Raw genomic sequence first — 23,438 nt, 5'->3', positions numbered from 1 at the left:
TAACTGTATTCAGAATAGTATTTCCTATGGAAATCTCATGGTAGATTTTATCCTATACATTTCAAAACGTTAAAAAATAGGGAGATGGTCATTATGTGCCATACACTGTGTCAGGGTCTCAGCTAAAACCTCGAAAGAGAGAAAACCAATTGTTGTGAGGACACTGTAATTTACAGTCTACTGGAAGAGATCGAGCTATCACAGTGTTGGTAGGTTAAGTGCTGTAACGACCACCCAGCATTTTTAATGGCATGAAGAACTGAAATTTAATTCTCATTTACAAAAAAACTCCACTGCCAATAGATGTTTCTCATCAAGACCGGGTGATGGATGGTCATGTTTTTAATACTCTAGTATGAATGGGCATTATTAGTGGGAATGAGGGCTGATCCTGAGAGCTGTAGCTGAAGGACCAGGCTTTTGCTATTTTATGGATCTTTTCTCCTCTAGGCCCTCAGGGATTCTACCTATAGATAGGAAACTTCAAAAGAAGGAGCATCTACGAGATGGTTTTAAGCCAGACCTGACAGTGCCATGATTTGTGATCTAGCTGTACCTCATTGTGAAGAATTCAATCACATGCTCACAAATATCTACAAAATGTAGCCTGGCTCAGTAACAGGAAGAAAAGGGAAACAGTTTGGTGATCAACTAGCCAGTTTCTGTGACACAAAGTAATGTGATAATATGTGATAAGGAAGTACACAGAGATGTTGCAGCATCTAAGAGATTCGTCTAAGTGAAGCCTGTGGGGGACAAGAGGTCAAGGAAGGCTTTCTGCATGATGTGATAACTTCCCTGGGAACTGAAAGAGAAATGCATTGAACATGTGAAAGAGAGTTGACAAAAAAGTGGTCTGGACAGAAGGAAACAATTCTGAAAACAGACAATCATTAGGGTAGGCTTTAAACTTTGTAAAACGATTCTATGGAGGAATTAAGACATAACGCCTTTTTAAATGCTTTAGAGGTGTGGATTTTACAAAATTACTAAGAGTTTTTTTTTTTTTTTACATAAATGTAGTACTTATAAGATTTACAGTTCGGTGCTAGCTAGTCCCAGGAGCAGTAGGACAGACAAGGATTTGCTTTAGCTTGACTGCCAGCATTTAAGTGATTTTCTTAACATCCAGTTCCATAAAAGATCAAAGAATGGGAATTTTGAAATGTATTGGGTAATTTCAGAAAGCAACAAACTAAGACTTTCAGTAGATTCGAAGAAATAGATGTTGTAGAAAGGCAATTTAACCACTTTATGTTAGATAGGAAAGCCTGAATTCAGAATTTTAATGAACAGTTGGTATCCACATGTGATACCGACTGTGGCATGTGAAGAAATGTCCATGTTGATTTTTGACATTTGCTATTTCAATTAAAGATTGTACCACAAAAATTTATGCCAGTTTCTCATTAACCTTTTTGTTTTTTCTCCTCTCTGTCTGAATCCCCCCTTAAAAAAATAAAAATAAAAACGATGGCAGAAATACAATATCTTAAAGACAATTTAGGGTTTGGAATACTTTTTAAAATAATTTTTTATTTCTTTCTAATTAGGTTTTGAACGTCCTGAGGCCAGGGACTGAAAACACCTACGGGGCTAACACAAGGTAAGTCTACAATACATCTTAACATCTTCCTTCTTTGGGTCCTAGCACCTAATATAGTGCCTGATATGTAGTCAGTATTCAACAAATACTCTTTAGGATGGATGGATGGATAGATGATGGATGGACAGAATATCCAAGCATTATATTCCTTTCTGCCTGGTATTCCTCATAAAATATACTAAGAATGAATTCTTCTTAACTATAGATGGCCAGTTTTTTCTTTTATAAATAGAATTTCCACTCAAACCAGCGGAGTAACTGGGAAGTGATATGTCGAGGAGGGATTTATCTTTCAGTTCTGAATCACGAGTGTGTGGGAAATCTAACAATGGGTTAAACTTTTGAACTGGGGTAGCAGATGCCTATAGATTTAAAAGTTGATATTGAATTTAGCTGCTGCTGCTAAGAAACTATTAGCCTACGGAGGTGGTCTCGCCTACATACTTTATTTTGGTTCTTCTGGAAGCTAGAAAGACATTTGTTAATGAAGGAATAGAGTGAGAAAGCAGATTAGCAAATAGATTAGCAAATTTTTAAATATCTAATCTCTGATCAACAGTAACAGTCACGTTATGCATTCAGTTCTCACTATTTTGCAACAAATATTTTGGTATAAACACAGCTTTGTTACCTTGTGTAATCCTTGCTCTAAACATTTTATCTATCATAATAATACCTTTTGATAAAATTCTCTACCAAGTGGTTTTTTTTCTTGCTCATTGAAGCTTAATAGTGTGCTTCTAATCTTAAAATGATAATTCTTTGAAATAAGTAACTCCTATGCTTTCTCTCTGAGATATTTGATCCATTTCCTCACCATTTTAAACTATTATCTGGTAAATACCTGTGAAGAATTATAAAATAAACTCAAATTATTTTAATTGATGTTTCTAAATACAAATTTTGTAAGTAAAGTTTACAAAATTTAAAAGTCCCTGTCATGCTCAAATACTCTTAATCCACTAAAAATGTTGCATTTTCAGCTTAAAGGAAAAAATACTACCTCCTATATTCCCTGTTAACTTCAATTTTGGGTTGATACTTCTTATAACCCTAAGGGGGGAAAAAAAAGAAATATCTGTATATAGAAATGGTACAAAAAGGTCCTTCAGAAACCAAGATGCTTTTGAAGTCAAATTCGATAATTAAAGAAACAAACAGGAGAGATATGTGGCTGCAGTAAGTTTATTTTAGGCTCTCAGGCAGGTTCCCCTTTGGTCTCTCACTGTTTCTGTTTCACATCCTGCGACTGAGCTTGGCTTCATCACAAAGCTTGTTTGGATACCCCAGTCAAATGATGTCTTCTTCTGAACCCCTGTGTGTCTGCTCGTAACTCACTTAAGATTTTAATCATTTTGCTTTATGGTTCAGCAGTTTGTATAGAATCAGTTCTCATTTTCTGAGCATATTATGTTCCAGAGTTAATTTAAAAAGCAGTTTTTATTTTTTTTGGAAGCCAAAGTACTTATTCCCATAGAACTAATAATACAAATAACATTTCTATTTTCTTTTAAGCTCTATTGCTGGCTGATCTAGTGCCTATAGAAATATTTCAACTGTACCTCTATTGATGACATTGCTTCTTCAGAACAAATTAATTCTATTATAAGGGGCAAATTACATAGATTCTCAACCTAGACTTGTCCGGATTCTCTGCTACTTACTAGCTGTTTAATCTTAGGCAAATCATTCAAGTATATTTATCTGAGATTTCTCATCTTTAAAATGGAGATAATACTACCTTCTTTCTATGTCTGTTGTGAAGACTAAATGCATTCACATAGGACAGTGCTTTATGTAGGGAATATATAGGTTAGTCTATAGATGTTATCAATATTATTTTCAGTGAAACTTGGAGTATCAGGAACTTAATTGCCCACATATAAGCATGTTTAAAAGTGGAAATATTTGATATATTTTAGGAGTTCACCCTCTAGAGATAGGACAGATACTTGAATCATAGAACACAACCTCTTATGATCAGAAAGAACATAACTAATTACCCCTTCCATAAAATACAGATTAAATGCTTTTTTTTTTTTTTTTTTTTTTTGGTATATCTGTATTTCCAAGATCAGTAAAAAAAAAAAAAAAAGGAAACAAAATACTGGAACCATATTCATCTCATCACAAAAATGAAATGAAAGTAAAACTAACTATCATTGGTATTATTTATTGAGCCCTTAGGATGTGCCGAGCATGAAGGGAAGGGCTCTACATGCAATCCTCATATCGTCCCATCACAGATGAAGAAACTGATGGTCAAGGAGGCAAAGGTCTCTCACAGCTAATGAGAGTTAGAGCAAGAACCCCAGATTCAACCTTCCTGACTTTTAAATCTTATCGTATTTCCACTCTACCACATACAATGCTCGGAACCAGGTCCAGAATTCGTTTTTGGGTCAATATTTACACATTCCAGTATCTTTTTAGGGGCTGTTCTGCCCCTTAACAAATCTACTTTGTTCTTTCTAATCCTGTCTTCTTCACACTGTCTAAAAAATAGCATAAGACATTTTGTCAAACAATTGGGTAAAGCCTTTACTTTTTCCTAGCACACTTTGTTTAGTGTATTATATGTTTTGATCAGTTTTCCCCAAAATGTCTTGTCCTCCATTTGTCTGAGCAGTGTTGCTTTAGAAAGTCTCTTTCCCTTCATAGTCCATAAATGTTGTATCATCAGTCATGAATGCAGGCATCCAACTCTAACATATGATAAAATGTTGAATTTTTAATCTTGCCAAAGAACAGACAGCATTCTTGGTGTGTTCTTTATCCCTTCAATATCCTTAACCTTTATTTTTGATATGCATACTATATGCAGTGCACATTGCACACATATCTCATTTACTCTTCATAGGAAATCTCTGAGATCTCTACTGTAATTATCAATGTTAGGATGAAGGACTTGATAGCTAGAAAAACTAAATATCTTGCCGAAATTTATACAACTTGCAGTAGTATCAGGTTTTGAGCCCAGGTGGAATTTCAGATATAACAGTTGACACTGTTTTGCAATGATCCCTTATTGCTTTTAGTTGAGAAAACCAAAACCCTCTTACTGTATGGCCAAAGCATAAGGTTTCCACTCTCCTACCAGTTCCTCAAGTGTCTGGATTGTAAACTTTCTGAAAGGAGCATCCATGTCTTCTCATGTCTTTGTGTTTCTCACTATGTCTAAAAGAATGCCTTGACATCATGGACAATTGATAAATGAAGGAATGAGGATATCATGGGATATCTAAGATACTGTCAATAATGAATATACTAATCAATAATGAAAGGCTCAATTACCTTAGGGCTATTGACCAAGTTTAGTTGATTTGGCTAAATCAGCTGTCTCTTTCATCTATTGTTATTGTCACTTTTCATAATTGGATCAAGCTAATGCTAGCCAGAAACTGCTCAAATATCTGAATTTGGAAATTCAAAAATGTGTGGGGTGCGCATATTATTGTGGGTTTCATAGCCTAGTTCTTTGCTTATTTTGGCAAGTGCAATTTAGTTTCTTGTGTATGATGACATTTGATTATATGCTGTGTGGTATCCTGTTTTAATATAAGAACGAATGCCAGTGCCTATAACTAGTTCACATTAAGTATAAACTTCTGGAATTTTAGTTAGTATTTGGAATTTCATCAGTTAAGAAAGTCAGAAATACTAACTTTTCTTTACCTGATTTTAAGCATTGTTTATAAAGTTTTGACTATTACTATTTTGGAGAAATAAACCAGATTTACTTACTAAGGCACCCCATTAAGTGAGCCTGATTCCAGTTACTTTTAGTAATTAAGAGAACACATAGGAGGGATATATTCAAGTCTCTACTAGAGATTTTTGATTACAGTGTTAATTTGACAATTCCAGATAAGTAACGTTAATCTAAGTAAAGGAAGATTAATTGTGTATGTAGACTGTATGGCCAGAAGAAGAAAACTCAGCAGGACATTTCTCTGAACATTTCTGCTTGAAAGAGTTACATTTTTTCACTCAGGAGTAGGAACCAAAACTTCCATATTATATACATAGCATTTAAAATACTTATTAAAATGATTTACTAGGAAGACAGTGTAGGAAAGGTAATAGAAGTAATTTAATGACTGCCTAGGTTGACTAAATGCTTTCCAGTTCTGAAAGTCTAGGATTGGAATGAGTCTTCACCATGAGCAGGCTTAGAAGTTGACTCAGTATGTTTACATTTGTATAGTCAGAGAACATTAGAATTAAAATACATCTTCAAGACTCAGGCCATGTATTATACATGACAAATTTAGACCCAGAGAAGATAAGAGACCTGCCTAAGATCAAATAGATATTTGGTAGTATATCTGTGACTTAGGTATTTTTAAATCTGCATTTTAAACATTGTCCTTCAATGGAAAAAATAAAGAGAGAGAGAGAAGGAAAAAGAGAGGGGGAGAGAAAGAGGAAGGAAGGAAGGAAGGAAGGAAGGAAGGAAGGAAGGAAGGAAGGAAGGAAGGAAGGAAGGAAGGAAGGAAGGAAGGGAGGGAGGGAGGGAGGGAGGGAGGGAGGGAGGGAGGGGGGAGGGAGGGAGGGGGGAGGGAGGAAAGGAAAGAAAGAAAGGAAGAGAGAGAGAGAGAGAGAGAGAGAGAGAGAGAGAGAGAGAGAGAGAGAGAGGAATGAAAGAAAGAAAGAAAGAAAGAAAGAAAGAAAGAAAGAAGGGAGGAAGGAAGGAAGGAAGGAAGGAAGGAAGGAAGGAAGGAAGGAAGGAAGGAAGGAAGGAAGGAAGGAAGGAAGGAAAGAAGGAAGGAAAGAAGGAAAGAAGGAAAGAAGAAAGAAAGAAAGAAAGAAAGAAAGAAAGAAAGAAAGAAAGAAAGAAAGAAAGAAAGAAAGAAAGAAAGAAAGAAAGAAAGAAAGAAAGTCAACAGGAAAAAGAGAAATGAAAAGAAAAATTAAGACATAAAGACTTAGGAAGGTCACATAGTTCAATCTCCTCTATTGGAAACTTCCTCATGGCACAGTCAGCCAGTCTCTGATTAACATTATAAATGACCTCACTTTTATTATTGGGTAGTTATAATTGCAAGAAAGGTCTTATATTGATAGGAAGTCTAACTGCCTTTATTTCTTCATTTAGTCTTCTGCTCTATCTATACAAAATATCCATACCTCCATTCCCTATATGACAGGAGTTTCAGATACTGAATCTTCTGATGCCTCCTCCAGGCACATCAATCAAATACTTCAGGTTAATGCCTAGAATTACACACAGTGTGATAAATGGCATCTGGATATGACCATAAGTGTGTGGAAAAGCTATACTATCTGTTGATCTAACCACTGTACTTTTGGCTTTTTAAATCAGTTGTGCCTTTTGTATAGTTGCGCTTATGTATCAACTAAAGCCTAAAGGTACTTTTCACGTGGGGGACTATAAATAGGAAGCTCATATACTGATATTTAAATTGGTTTGTTTACTTTTATCATTTCTAAGGTCATGTTTGACAGGATTAAACATAAATGTTTGCTACCACCATCATCGTAATTATCAAAAAGTCTATCAGTTTGGATTATGTGAGTTGCTAGAAAAAGCCATGATTAAAAAACAACAACAAAAGAATGTAAGTCTAATTGGAGTTCATAATGACACAAAAAATAAAACAAGTGGTATACAATAAATTATAAGGTAGTTATGTTATAGACATCATAACAGGTCTGCTGTCTAAAGGGAGGGGCTTTGAGACTCAACTATAAAGATCACCCAGAATTGAGTTCAAAATGATATATAAAAAGTGGTGCTTTTTTTTGTTTTTGTTTTTTTGTTTAAGAACTCCAGAATTTGGGAATTAAGCTATGCCCATTGTATTTGGCTCTATATTTCTACATAATGTGAGTTTTGGGTAGTATCTGACCTATTTCTTAAATATTCAATGGGATGAAGATGGGTGCCTAAGATGGACTGTGTTGAACCTGAGACAGTTGCCTGGGTCAAGGGCAATATATGAGAAGGGAAGTAACAAACAAGAGCACACAAGGTAGTGTTTCTTAAAACAGGCAGTGAGTATCCTTTGAGTCCTAAGTTTATAGGAATTGTTAAGGTGATCTTTTGTACATTCTATAAATATGCCCTGTATGATCTTACAAAGATTTTAGGGGTTAATTATTCTTGTGATGTATGGTAATATTTACATTTTTAAAAAAATCTTGAGCACATGAAGAGGTTACAAACTTAGGAAAAAAAACACACTTCTGAATTTGATCCCAGGTTTTCCTATGCAGATTCATATTTTTTAAATCATATTTTAAAAGGTCAGAAAATATCTATAGTTATTGAATGAAATTATGAAATCTCTTATGTACTATATATTTTTTGCAACAGCTGTCTGCAGTTTACCTGCGATCTTAGTATTACTACAATTTAAAACCATAGTAATGCCAGGAGAGGATTCTGTGTATATAATATTTTCTTCTCAATCACAAGGATTATGTTTCTGAAAACCCTGGAGGCAGATAAATAAGCACATTAGAAATATATAATTTATAAAGTTATACTTGCATCAACAAAAGTTTGTATAAATAATTTTACCTTGGTTAAAATTAAGTATAATAAAGACATAGTTGTGATCATTTGTATATCTTTAAATTGTAGGTATGCTCAAAGTCCTTTTTTCATTCATCTATTTATTGAATTAACCATTCACTACCTTAGATGATGGGGACACAAAGGTGAAAATAATAAATGATACCTTCCCCCAAGGAGTTCACAATCTATTATATAGAGACAACATGAAAGCAAATAAATATAGCAATATTTTGTAGTACCTTTTAAGGCAGAAACTTGCGTAGGCTAAAATCAGGGCATATAGGTTGAGTACCTTCAGTAGACCATGTGAACAAGATGCTGGTGATACAGTGTTTAACAAAAACTGTTATGGTAGGTTTGGGCAGGCAGGTGGTAAATGGAAACAGGTAAAGTATAGGGTATATTAGATAGTGAGGAGCAAGGTTGAGGTTTAAAATATTTAACAACCAGTGAAAATGGGCACCAACTCATCAAATAGACACCTAGCCACACAGAATGGAAGTCCCTCCTACCTGCTGGGTATCAGAACTAGAATCAGTAGTAACAGAAACATTAAAGCAGGAAGGGAAATTAAAGTTTCAGGTAATGGTAATATTGACATTTTAGAAATTTGGAACTTAGAGGTGACTTTTGAGTGAGGCTCACGAGGAAGTAAAGGAGTTAATCATGTAGATATTGGAGGAAGATTATTCTAGACGGAGGAAATATGAGGCACAAAGGCTCTGCGGAGGAAGCTTACCTAAAGTGAGATGGCCAGTGTGGCTGGAGTGCCTCGTACTAGGAGAAATAAGAAGAGAAGAAGTCTGAGAAAAGAAGACTCTTGTAGCTCCTAGTAAGAACTTTGACTTTTATTCTATGTGAGGTGATATCTCACTGAAGATTTCAAATAGAAGGCTGATATGATTGGTTATAGTATTTTAAGAGGATCCCTTGGGGCTTCTGGGTTGAGAACTGACTCACTGGGGCAAGGGCAGTGGAAATACAAGTACTAGGACAGACAGAGGCCACTGCAGTAATGCAGGTAAGAGGTGGACCAAATTATAGCTGTGGAAATGGGAGGAGTGGTTGATTCCCGATAGGTATTGCTTTGAAAATAGAGCTACCTGGATTTGCAGACAAACAAGATGTGGATTATGGAAAAGAAGGGTCAAGAATGACACTGGCTAGATGAACCAAACCTGTCTATGTGCCAAACCTTTGCTAGTCTATCTAAGATGGATAGCTGATTAAATGAACAATTACGGGAGAGTGCAAATATTTGCAAAATATGAGAAGTACAGGAGTTTGTAATAAGGTTGCTTAACCTAGTCCAAATAGCTGAGGAACCAACTTTTGCAGGTATGAAAATGATGTCTGTGTCTAAGTGTGAGTCAAATTTATTCAGGTAGGAAGAGAGCATGGGGGAGAGGGAAAACTAGCTATACTTTAGTGTGTGGGATTCCAAGCACTTTAAATTTGCTAATATCTTACTAATGACATTATTTCTGTATTCCTTTAAGGATAGTGTATTCTTATCAAACTATTGCTATTCACAGGACGTTGGTTCAAAGGCTATATTCTTATGCATTCTTTCCTTCAAAAGGTACTCATGGAGCACCCATCTTGTGCTAGAGTCTCTGTACTGAGTACTGAGGAGTGTTCCACAATGAGTTAATTATATTTGGATCCTTTCTACAAGGATCTAAGAACATAGTTTTATCCTATACATTAATACCTAAGTACTTAGTTAAGTCCAGTAAGATATGTATTTATCATTTCAAGTTGCTAGTATACCAGATTTGTTATATCATATGTGAGTTACCTAAGTAGTAACTAAGTTAGTAACTACTCAACAGATCACCAAAGTTATGTTGCTTGGTTTTACAACCCCTCCCCTCCAAAGTAACCTTAGCACCTGTCAGATACTTTCAACAATAAAATAAATTTTTAAAAAATGGCATAGCCTATAATATACTTAAAGTAATTAATATATGGCATTTCTAATTCTGACCTTATTTTTGCTACAGGTCAGTGAGATAGCCATGAAGAATTAATATACCTTTGTATTTTGTAGAAGTTTAGTCCATAAACTTTCCTTATAGGATCTATGGCAAGAGGCTTATATCATAGCTTCTATTAAGGACTTTTCATATATATATATATATATATATATATATATATATATACACATATATATATATATATATATAAATTTATATATATACGAAAATGTATACACACTTTAACAGCTGAGAGCTCAATTTTGAAAATGAAATGTATTGTAATAAACACTGCTTTTATAATTATTCAAAGTGTGTGTATACATTTTTGGGGACACCCTATATATATCTTTAATAATATAATCTTGATCTTAGTACTACTTATAGAAAAGTAGCTTTCTCCTAATTGAACCACCTACTTGCAATCACTCTTCCCTTTCTTATATCAAATACTTCTACAAAACTCTAGTTCCCATCAGCATATTTGGCATTGTGATATATGCTTTTCATGTATTCACAATCAGCATATTGCATTCCCATTTATAAACTTCCATTTACCACTCTTGTGTAAATATTGATTTCAAAGCTTTCAAATTTAGGACCTCTGGGGTAACTTCTTTTTTTTTTTTTTTCTTTTTTTTTTTTTTCTCACGATCACTTACTTTACATGAGGGAGAAAGGTTCTTTCTAATTCTCCATGAAATCAAGTATTATTTTGTTCATGTTGAAAAAAAAGACCAATCATAAGTTTAAATACGTTTTAATACGAATATAATATTACAATTAGAATTGTTCCATCCCACACCAATTTTCCCTTCAGATTTTATAGAGGAAAGGAATTGATCGGGCAGCAAACAAAACCAAGTTATGGATCTATGAAAGTTATTAACCTCTTAATGCCCCATTTAGCTTTTCCCATTCCGCAAGAATCAATGGTAAACACACCCATCCATTTTATGCTCCTCATTAAAGCAGAGAGTTAACATGCAATGAGTGCCTCTTTCAACTTGCTAACGTTGTGTCTTTCAACTCTGTGAGTTTATATTATTCTAAGAGGACCAAGAAGGCGCGCTGTTCTGGTGATGCACAGTGGCAGCTGCTTTCCAAGCTTCCCCGGCTAGATAGCTATTGCTATTATGACATAGGGGAATCCACGAGCCACTTAACTTCTACTTGATTTGAAAGTGCCACGGACACCACGCTTCTTGGGCATGGACTTAATTCCCCAGCTCCAAATGCTGGCTAATTATCATTCTGGGGTCACTTTTCTCCCCTCCTGTTCTCATCCGCCACTCAGTTGTCGTAAGATTATTTTGGAAGCCTGAGGTTGAGAAATGATGAATCCTTGAGACTCTTCCTACTTCTTTCTCTACATTGGAGAGAAACCATCCGTAAGTGCATTTTCATTATATCTAGTGCATTCCTGTTTTGTCAAACCGTCTTTCCAAAGCGTTTTGTTTTCTAAGCGTCCACTTAACCACAGCAGTGAAACAGTGAAGCTGCCTGTTGCGGTCTATTGAAAACTAGGCTTTGGCCCTAAGCCAAGCTGCCTGAGCCAGCGCTAATATAATTCACAACTGGAAGAAGACAATCAATTAATCAATACTGTAATTTGGAACTGACCATGGTAGTAACACTCACAGCTATTAGACTCAACTGACTGACACCATTTAGGATTAATGAGGTAGCAAGAGCAGGCAAACCAAAGATTCGTTTAAAGACTTTCCCCCGAAAATCAAACTGCCCACTCTGTTTCGTTATTTATTTCTTATTTAGTGATACCACAGTGAAATCTAATATAAGTGAGAATTTGAAGGACAAAGATTCTTACCCACTACCACGATTTTGAACAAGAATTTTAATGAATTTTTAAGGTATGTGTTTCAGGAAAATAATTCAGTTCAGTATTAGAATCTTCTCAGAAATCTAAAAACATGACCTAAAATGACTTATCTGATGTTATTTGGACATTCCTTGATCCAATCTCACATAATCAAATATTGGTATATTTATTATTTGGATGAGTAAATAAGCACCTTTTACACTAAAAAACTTTAAATTTATTTCCAAAAAAGCTTTACGGCTCGCTCTGTTTTAATCCCACAATAGAATAAATAACTAAAAATATGAAAACACAAGATCTGTGATGCTTGCAAAATAACAACAAATATTAACTCCTCCCAGTCCCTTCTGGCAGGGCCATCAGGCTTGCTTGCACATCTTATTGACAAGACAAGGGTTCCCTTAAAGCCATTGGTTGCGTATTTATAATGATGTATCATTAAGTTAATCAGGACGTTTGTGCCTCTTTTGTTGTCGTTGTCGTTGATTCTTGGGATTGGGCATATATAGGCTCTGAGCCTCAGACTGCAAATAGCTGTTATAATGTGTCCAATATGAAATCTCAAAAGCTAGCCCAGAGGATTTAAACGTGGTCATAGGTTTTTGTTTTTGATCTGAAGAGCAAAATACAAAAGAATCTCCTGTAAATCTGGCAGAAACAGGAAGGAAGAGTAACGTAGCTGTACATTTCATATCACCATATATCTGAGGGGTATTCTTCAACCAGCAACGTGACAAAATCCATAGAGACAGTCTCTATAACAAGGACTGATCTCCACATTGTTTTTTAGTTGCAAAATTCAGTGTAAATTTTCTTCACTTTGATCTCTTAATTTTATTATGACAAACTAAAGAAAAGTAGTTGAAATATAGTCCTGGGATTTATATTTTCTTTCTAAATACCATCATTCTTTATTATAGAAAGACACAGGAAGGTATTAATTTTATTCGACTTGCTTAAACAAAATCAATAAAGAAATAAAAAAATAAATTTTAATTTTAAAAGTATATACTTAATACTTTTAATAGAGATATGATTTTTGGATTTTATTCCATTTTACCTTGTAGTAAATACATTCTTACCATTCATAGAGCATAAAGTTCAAAATGAACAATTATTTTTGTTGCTTATTGGCCTTTTTCTAACAAAAAAAAATCAACTAATTCTTGTAAATCTTACAAAGTTGAAAAACAAATATTTGGAGACATTTAATAAAAATAAGACAATGAAATATTCAAGTCAGTGCAAAATGACCAGTGTTGTTTTTTAAGTTTCTTATTTATTTATCCATTTATTTCTTTATTTTCAACTCATTTTAAACAAAAACAATTTGAGCCAAGTTGCAAAATATATATAGTAAAATGGGGTATTTTATTTTATTTTTATGCCATTTCATTCCTAAAGGAATTTAAGGATGCTTTTAGAGTCATGAAATATAGTAAAATAAAATGAAGTTGAAGTTGCTAAAAATATATAGAAAATATAATAAAAATAAGAAACTAAAGTAAAATCTAGGATATAAAAAAATAATAATTGATAAAAGTTAAAAAGTCACTTTTGCGCATTTGATAAACAGTTGGGCAATGCAGTATGCAGCATTATTTTGCAGAGAGTCTTATATAAGGGCAAATGCCAATCTAAGCTTTCTAGAGGAAGGGTCAGTAGCCTTTTTTCTTCAAAGGGTCATATTGTAAATATTTTAGACATTGTGAGCTATAAAGACTCTGCAGCAGCTAGTCAATTCTGTAATTCTGTCATTTTATATGAGAATAGTCATATGCAAAACATAAATGAATGTACATGGCTTTTTAACAATAAAACTATTTATAAAAATAGGCAGTGGACCAGATTTACCCATGTGCTGGAGTTTGCCCAATCCTCTTTTGGAAACTAAAGCAAAGATGGAGTCAGTTACCTGATTTTAAGATTAAAAGTCTACTCCAAAGAAGGATAGCTTTTAATTTTTATTTTTGACATTAAAATGTGAGATGAAGCTCAATAGGGACGCATGACAGTGGACAATGTCAGTTACATCTCCACGATAATTAGAATAGTTCCATGCATCAGCTGGTCACAGCCTCGTGAACATCTGTAAAATGAGTGTGAAATTCAGCATAAAGTTAATTTTCGGCTTTTTGTAGACAAAAACAAATGACCATTCTCCTTATTTTTTAATTGGATATTACAGTAATTTTATACTTTGGGATCTTTTTTCTTCTTAAGTTTGCTTTGCTCTTTTTATTTGGCATTATTATTAAGTAGAACAATCACTCCCCCCTTTATAACATATGAAGCAATATACTATCTTGCATTGCATTTAAAAACCGAGAACTACGTTAGTGTTAAGACATGAGCATTACTCTAAGAATAGTGAAGGGATTATGAAAGAAATTACAATCTGATATGGAAGATGGGCATTTAAACAAAGAAAGTGTGATGGATATTATCATATGAAGGGACACGCGTTTGGATTTGTACTCCTTGGTGGTGAGTTTCAGGTTCACTATTTATCAACAATGTGACGTTTAGCATATTCCTTAATGTCTCTGAGCCTTGGTTTCTTCATTCTGTCATGAGCTAGAATGAAGAAAATATTAATGCCTTTCTCACTGAGTTGAAAGGATTGATAAGACAAGACTTAGGACAATGGCCCATACTTAGTATTCATTATTTAACTCGCCTAGGACATATATTCAAAAGTAAGTTTCTAGGCTATGATGGGAGTTTCAAAAATAGGTGTCTGTGATCCAGCTATGTGACTTTAAATCTCTCACACCCATGGGTAGATTTTTGTTTTGTTTTTGGGAGAAGAAGGACTTTTGTAGAGGTTTTAATTGAAGAGAGGTGTTTTGTGAATGCCTTCTCCCCAAAAGACAGTGAGGCAAGCTAAGTAGTATGTGAGCAAGTAGGTGCCGAAAGTGGCCTGTTGCAGCAGAGGAGAGGGCAGGTGTGAAGACATTAATGACACCCCCAGAGTTGTAGGGACAATGGATTCATAAACATTCCCCTGGGACCACTTTTGAAACCCACTGGAGAGGAAGCTGCAGTGGGGTACACTTAACCTTCCCAAGCAGTTCAGCTGAAGGGTAAAGGGACTCCTACAGCAGGCAGAGGCTGAGGCTGACTTCTGAGAACCTAGGGGCATAGGATATAGGAGAGAACTCCTCGGGGATACAGTGGGAGAGGTATCCTCCAATATTCCATGAACGAACACAAGAGTCAGCTTTCAACATGAGCAGAGTGCAGAGTACTAAAATGATGTCACCTCCACAGACTCAGCGAAATAATGCCTTTTCCCACTTACCTCCCCTCCTTCCATTCTATCCGAAGGTGAAAGGGGCAGAGACCACAGTAAGCAGGACATGGGGGGGGGGGGGGGGAGGAAAAGGAACTCAGCCTAAAAGGAAACCCAGATTTTTTTACATATTCATTTTAATTGTGGAATTAAAACTGTGTTTTGTGATTTAATATCTTGTTTTAATACCTGTAAGTAGACATAGACGCAAAAGTGCCTGTCTGAGTTTTTATTCAGGGACAGGATAAAAACTAGTTCCTAGGATAAAAGGTAAAGGGGCAATAGAGTAGGGGGGGAAAAAGACTTTCAAATTATATTTGATTGTTTTATATATCTACATCTATGTATCAGTGGATTGAAATCACAGCGAAGAACTCTTTCTTTATAGCAAGTATGTACTGAACACCTCTCATGGGTCAGGCACTGTACTAGACATTGGGCATAAGAGGTGAATAAAGGATATTTCATAGACCTAATAAGAAAAATAGACATTTAAACACATTCAGGGGCAGAATATCACTTCCTTTCCAGATATTGTCTTCCTTAGCCCCGGAACCTGGCACATATTAACTTGTGTGGCAAAAGGGACTTTGCAGATGTGATTAAATTAAGGATATGAAGATGGAGAGATTATCCTGGATTATGCAGGTGGGCCCATTGTAATCATAAGGGTCCTTGTAAAGGAAAGAGGGAAGCAGGAGGGACCGAGTCAGAGGAGGAGGTACGATGACAGAAACAGATGTCGGAGAGGGAAATTTGAAGAGCCTGCACTGCTCTCTTTGAAGGTGGAGGAATGGGTCATGAGCCAAGTGTAAGCAATCTTGAGAAGATAAAACATGTAAGCAAATGAAATCATTCCCAGAGCCTCCAGAAGCAACACAGAATTGCTGGCCCATTTTTTACTTCTGACTTCCAGAACTAAAATATAATAAATTAGTGCTGTTTTAAGCCACAACAGTTGTGCTAATTAAAGTAGCAAGAGGAATCTAATGCAACAGGCAACAACAATAAGGCATATAATTATGATGAGAAATACATAGATGTTGAAGTCATATTTCAGTAGTATTGATTAAACTAATCCAAGAAGGTCTGCCTGAGGAAGTAATATATACCCTAAGACTAGAAGAATAAATAAAATCAACCAGAAAAGAAGAAATCTAGAGAATATTCCAGAGAAGAGAAATAAGACTTGAAGGCTTGGAGATGGGCAAAAGCAAGTTATATTTCAAAGAATTGGAAGAAGTTCAATATGTTCTGGACAGCAGAATCTGAGACGGAGGATGCATGATGAGGCTGTCCAATGTACTGAGGTCAGATCATGAAGGGTCTAATCAGTTATGGCATGTTTCAAAGTTGGACCTTCATAAGAGCATCGTGAAAGTTCTATAGGATTTTAAGCAGGTGAATGCCATAGTCATTTTCTCATATATGCACTGCAGAGAGTGGATTAGAGGAGAGAGACTGAAAAAAGAAAGGCCATTTAGGAAAATGTGGCAACCATTTAGAAAGGAGGTGGCTTTTGCTTGGACCTATATAGTAGCTGTAGGAATAAAGATTAGCATCCAGAAAACAATTTGACAGTAGACTTTAATGATTTGGTGATTTACTAGATATGAGAGGCGTCCTGGGTAGGTGGAGGTAGCATTTCAGGCATAGAGAATACAAGAGAAGAATTGGGTGTGGGAGAGGGATAGGGACATGTGTGCATTTCTCAGTATATTAGGCTTAGGGTGTCTATGAATGTACATGTGGAAATGTTTAGTAAGCGGTTGGACACATAGAACTGGAGCCTGGAAAAGAACTCGGTGCTGGAAAAGTAGATTTGTAAGTCATCGGTTTACTAATGGTTTTTGAAGCTTTGGGTGTGGATGAATTTACAGGGTTTCTGGGTTAACCTAACAAATCCTTAACAGTGAGGTGGAGAAAAAGACTAGAACTGAGCCAAGAAGGTCATCAATACGTAAAGAGGAAGGATAGCAGAAGGAACATTCGAAGGAAAATAAGGAGCAGCCAGAGGGAAAGGAGACACACCAGGAGGAAGTTGTACCAGGTGAAGCAAGAAAATAGAGGTTCGTGAAGAAAAGATTTCAACAGCATCAAATGTTTCCATGAAGTCAAGCAAGATCGCTGAAAAGTGTTCATAGTTTGCAGTATGTAGGCACTGATGGCATGTGAGAGCAAGGTCAGTGGTATATTGCAAGAAAAATAACGTAGGGTGAGTTCAGGAAAGTGGGACGGAAAACATACATGATACCTGCAAGAATTTTGACTGTGAACAGGAGAGAAGGGCGAGTAGGATGTGCAGAGGTAATTTAGATTGAAGAAAGTTTCTTTACATTTTTTTATTCTTTTTCATTGTTGGAAAACCATACATGATGGAATTCTGATGTGACGCATCCAGAAGGGAAAGATATTCAAGATGCAAACAGTTGGAGGGTGGAGAATTGGCTATAAGTCTAAGGAATCTGGAGGGGGAAGGTTCAAGAGTTCAGATAGATGGTAGATCAGTTATGTAGATGGAAATTCAAATCTTCCTCAGCCCAACAGGAGGAAGGGAAAGATGGATGCAGCTTGTAGCCTGGACCGTAAAAAGTCCAAGAGTTTTCCCCCAGTGATTTTAAGTAATCTTCTGGACTTGGGGAAAAGATGGATGAGCTGAAAATTTGAGGAGACTTGGGAAGGTTTGACATAGTATCTGTGAGAAATGGGAATTAAGTGGGATAATGGAAAGCTAATGGGATTCACAGACACTATCAAGAGCCTGGGTAAGATTAGCAATCCTGAGTGCATTTTGGCACTGATCTGCCCTTTTATGTGACATTCTTTAGCAGTATTCAGCAGAGTTCAGCAGTCTTGGTGCATGCATGGGGGGGGGGGGATGTCACTGTAGACAGTTTTCTGCACAAAATGATCAAGAACAATAGGGCATTGGATGCTCAGATATTGGCAAGACAATAGTTGAAGATATTCTAAAGGGCTGGCCTTCATATTTTCTCCTTTGACAAATGCTGAGTCTCTCCTTATGTTATCCCGCTGTTCTTTTAGGATTCTTGAATCCTAAAGTGAAATGCCTTTTAAGACTGTACTCTAAATTAATAAGCTGAGTGCCCTTTCATGAAAGTATAGAAAAATTGAAAAATTCAGTTAATGATGATATATATGCGTAGCTTATGCAGTAGTGTTTCCATTACCAGTATATAATGCATTGCATAGTTTGCCATTTAGAAATGAAGTGTAGTATGATACACAAGTGCATATGTATTTATCTAAAACATGTGTTAAATGTATCTATAATTTTGCCACAGATGTCAATGTACAGCTGTGTCTTTATCACCAATAGACGTGAAGAGAATAACATGAAATACTGTTATTCTCATTCAGAAGCCTGTATAAATCTCTAAGTGTGTGCTCCCCCAGGATTTGATTTTATTGTTTAATTTCCATTTCTTGAATTTTGTTGCATCTCTGGCTGCTCGTTCTAATTAAAATTAAATTTAAAAATTAAATCTCTACTGCTAAGCTGCCTGGCTTGGAGCCCAAACACGAACCCCACATTCTCTTCTCTTCATCTCCGGATCACTTTAGCAAATTAAATATAAATAGAAGGAAAAGCGCCCTTCAAATGTAAAGGAAGAGTGAGCTCTCCAATTACATCTTACGACCCCTAATTCTTTATGCCCTCACAGAGAGAGGTTAATAGATGAATATCGTGCTACTTACCCTCATCTAAAAATTAGAAAATATGCAGACAGGCTCTGCTTAGCCACCCTGTGGCAGAGTACGTGTGGAGCTGTGCCTGAGAAGCAGCTGCCTAGCGGGGAATACATAGTTCCCAACTCCTCTGCTGCTGGGTGACATCGTATTATTTGCACCAATGGAACATGAACAGAAGTGATGAGTGACACTTCCTAATCAAAATGATTAAGAATCAGGGATGCTCTTCCTGTGGTTTCCTTCCTGAACTATTAGCTGGAGAAGACTAAGATTCTTGACAAGATTGTGCCACAGGATGGAAGGAGTCTGGGTCCAAGCAAAAGATGACCCCATCTGAAATACCTGCTGTGGATTTTCACGTGAGAAAAAAATAAATTAAGCCACTGGGAATCATTAAAACGGATGCCCCCGGCCCTGGCCAGTGCAGTTCAGTAGTTAGAGTATCAGCCCTTGCACTGAAGGTTCGTGGGTTTGTTTTCCGGTCAAGGGCATGTACCTGGGTTGCAGGTTTGCTCCCCAGTTTCAACCATGTGCGGGAGGCAACCAATCGATGTGCCTCTCACATTGGTGTTTCTCTCTCTCTCTCTCCCCCTCCCTCCGACTCTTCCTCTCTCTCTAAAAATCAATGGGGAAAAAAATATCCTTGGTGAGGATTGACAAAACAAAACAAAAAGTATAAAATGGATGTCCCCAGATCTCTTGAGCCATACACTTACTGATAATCTCATGGTTATTCCTAGACAGTTAATCTAATCAAATACATGTTGGTAACCATTTTCAAAGGTAAATGTATTTCTAAGTTGTGGGTGCTTCTTAATTAATATCTATATGAAAGTGTCTTCATAATGGCAGACATAAATCTACCCACTTTAAAACCATTTTGGGGCCTTTAACATAAACGCCTCAAGATAAATATAAATATCTCAGAAGGTAGAGAATGGAAATTTTAGCAAGAAAAATAAGAAAATTACTTTTCCTGCATTCTAAAATGGACTTGAAGGTATTTTTATTTGGAAATAAGTCTAAAAGCTTGAGAATATAACCATAATAGTTTGTCAAAACTAATTTAAGACTCATACATATCTGACAGAAAGATTGCTTTCCTCGGAGCCCTTTCAAAATGAAGTATTTGATTCTTATAATGCCTCAGGTAAAAGGGATACACCTATTTTACAAGTCAACGAACAAGAACTGTGAATAAATGTCCACCTCAGAAACAGAGGACTAGGGCTGGACTCACATCCCTGGTCAGTGTGTAGGAAAGTTGTTTTAGAGTTTCTTTTAGTAAAAATGGCTGTTACATGCCCTAGCTGGTTTGGTTCAGTGGTTAGAGTATCAGCCCGTGGACTAAAGGGACCTGGGTTCGACTTGAGCCAAGGGCACATACCTTGGTTGCAGATGCAATCCCTGGTTGGGGCTCAGGGAGGCAACCAATTGACATGTCTCTCTCACATAGATGTCTATCTCCCCCCCCCACTCTCTCTCTGAAAAGTGATGGAAAAAATATCCTTGGGCGAGGGTTTAAAAAAAAGGCCTAGTAACAATGCCTAGGGTGGGAGCTAATCCTGAAGCCTCTACTCAAAGAAGCTGAAGCAGGAGAAAAGGCAGAGGTACTGGCCAAGGAACTGAGCTTCTGCTTGTGCAAGAAGGAAATGCCCACATTTTAGAGGGTCTGAATGAGTCAAGTCAATATACTTGTTCAAATAAATGAGTTGTTTCCAAACTATGCCTAAGGAATATCACCAGGGCTATAATGCAACTTCTTACCTTTACAACAGGCTTTGGAGGCCAGTCTAGGATTATCCATGGATTCAGAGCCACCGTCAGGCTGCACAGCACCTTTATATGAAACAACGAAAACAAACACAAAGTAGGTTTTTTTATTAGGATAAATGCAGCACTAAGAGTACTGTCTTTGCTTGGAGTATTGGGCTAGACACCCACAATCATACTGAAAGGTTTCACAATGAGAAGCAACCTGGAGCAGGGCTCCAGGTTAATTTCTCAGTCAAATCCATGAATCTCAAGATTTAGGCCCCTAATATGTGCCACCCGGGCAGGCCACAGAATTACTTCTGAGGACATGAACTTGCAGTGGTCTTTCTTTTGCCTTCACTGCCCCTCCCTCGACGAGTGTAAGTGTTCCCTAGGCTGTTGTGCTCCAAGGTTGCTGTTCCTCATTGATGGCATGTCTGCATGATGTGTGCTTCGTCATGTTAAGATTCAGTTCAGTACAAAGGAGACAATCTGTGATGGGAAAACACAATTTTAATTTCAAAAAATGGCCTTCTAGTTACTGGATGTTAACATTTAAAAAATAAAAAGGCCAATACATTACCCATCCCTAAAATAAAAAAACAAAAAGACCCTTAGGTGTGTCTTGGAGTAGGCATATATACTAAGGCAGTAATCATCTCAGACTATATAATAACTGATATTGTCACTGTTTCTTGATCTTATTATTTGATTTTGAATATCACCCTGTTGTATTTCTGTATGCATCAGACTCAACCCAACAGGGAAGATTCTTAAAAAGAAATCTATGCAATCTCCTATTGCAAACACACACACACACACACACAAACACAAAAGACAAAAATGAGATAAGTTTGTTTTTTCAACAGTAAAAAATTATATGCATTCAAATGTAGTGAATTTGATTATTTTACTTAATACAAAATATTTTCTGCTGGAAAGAAGTGTTTATATTGGCATAAATATAGAAAATGGTATAAAAATTAAAATGACCACATAAACAAGAGTAGTTTTGTTGTATTGAGTGCTCACACCAGAATACATCTTTTTTTTCTGGTTTATTTGGTGCTGTTTTAAAAGAAAACTGATGCAAAGAACTGGGATGATCTTTAGTAACATGTGAATATAAGGCTATACTATAATAATACTGTGTAAGTAGTATGTACTAAATGATTATGTTCCCCCCAAAGTCATATATTGAAGCTCCAACCTGCAATGTGACTGTATTTGAAGACAGGTCCTTTATAGAAGAAATGAAAGTTAAATGAAATCCTAAGGTAGAGCTCTGGTCTAATAGTATTATTGTCCTTATATGAAGAAACACCTGAGAGCCCTCTCTCTCTCTCAACCATTTAAGAATACAGCAAGAAAATAACCATCTGCAAGCCAGGACTATACATCATATACAATGCCAAAAATGTAAGCTTATTCCATTTTGGCTAAACATAACTTCATCTTTATAAAAAACTAGACTGTGTCTATTTTTGTTCAGACCATCTATTCGTTAAGGAGAATTTACATTTTTTTGTTTAATCTGGTGATAGAAGCTCATACTATTGAAGAAATAATCAAACTGACTTCAAAAATGGCTGGGTTATTCATTGGGTTTTTCTTTAATTCCTTAAAAGCATAAGAGGAGGGTCAGTGTTCATCTAACCAGAATGCCATTGATAGACTAAGACGAGACTTGCAAAAGAAGCATGGTCCATTTTCAAGCACCACAGGCTGGTGCAAAAATTCCATAACATGTAATAACCCGAGGTTTATAATTAGTGAGTGGTACGCGATGGGAAGAACGTAAATATGTATGTCAGCATCAAGTCCCAGAAAGATGAATTTGGTTCTTAATTCACAAGTAAATGTGTGCCCCTCTCATCAGTTCTGGTTCATGAAGATTCTAATCAAGCAATTTACCTGGTTCATTTCTCATATGCCCTCATCAACTGAAGTGCAAAGTCTACTCAACAGCCAGAAGAGATGAGATCAGCCTTGAAAATAAGTGTTGGCCCATTTGCCCAAGGCCCAAAAGAAGCCTGGATGAGACCAATGAGATTAGCCTGTAGGACTTGTCTCCATAGGGCCACAGTGATATTTGAAAGGTGAAAATTATAGTTCTGCCATTCCTTCAGCACTATCTATATGCCTACCACCCCCACCCCCAGTGATAAAGTGGTTTGATAACTCCTTTTTTACTTCTTGCTGAATTACATGTTTGCATATTTGTCTTTAGCATTAATCACATGCAGTCACTTCCATTCGGATCCTAGAATCTGTCTGAACCAGTAAATGAAGATCATAATTCCCCCCTTAAGACTTAAAAGCAAATCAGAGTGAAAGGGCTCAATATTTACTTCCAGTGATGAAATGAGAGAATATTTTACCTAGATACATGGGACAGAATATTGGGTTATGAATATTAAAATTAAAAAAACACACACAAGACATCAAAAGAGAAATTTGAAGGCAGAGGTGATGTCTTTACATATGTGTCCAAATCAGATAAACATGGACTATGCCATGGCCCTGATTTTCCAAAAGGCTCGGTGAAACGATTTGACGTGGAGATAGTATTAACTGGTGCATGCAAACGAGTAAGAGCGAATCAGTGAGCAGCTGTTCATTTATACCCAATGCTGCCACACAGGCGGACTCCGTCTAAGTCATCAGGGCAGGAAAAAAATTGCACAGTACATTTCCCTTTA

General features: G+C 36.3%; 1 protein-coding gene across 1 annotated transcript in view; it reads left to right on the top strand.

Annotated features, from left to right (window-relative positions):
- The window catches only part of PTPRD (protein tyrosine phosphatase receptor type D), a 1,875,931-nt gene that overhangs the window by 1,146,265 nt on the left and 706,228 nt on the right, over nucleotides 1-23,438 (top strand). Inside the window, exon 8 of the mRNA XM_081152197.1 lies at nucleotides 1,554-1,606. The gene's annotated coding sequence lies outside the window, so the exon portion shown is untranslated. The remainder of the gene's footprint in view (nucleotides 1-1,553; nucleotides 1,607-23,438) is intronic.

The sequence above is a fragment of the Miniopterus schreibersii genome (genome assembly GCF_964146895.1).
Source record: "Miniopterus schreibersii genome assembly, chromosome: 11".
Classification (NCBI taxonomy): domain Eukaryota; kingdom Metazoa; phylum Chordata; class Mammalia; order Chiroptera; family Miniopteridae; genus Miniopterus; species Miniopterus schreibersii.
The sequence above is the reverse complement of the archived record's forward strand: the minus strand, read 5'-3'. Positions and strand labels throughout refer to the sequence as shown.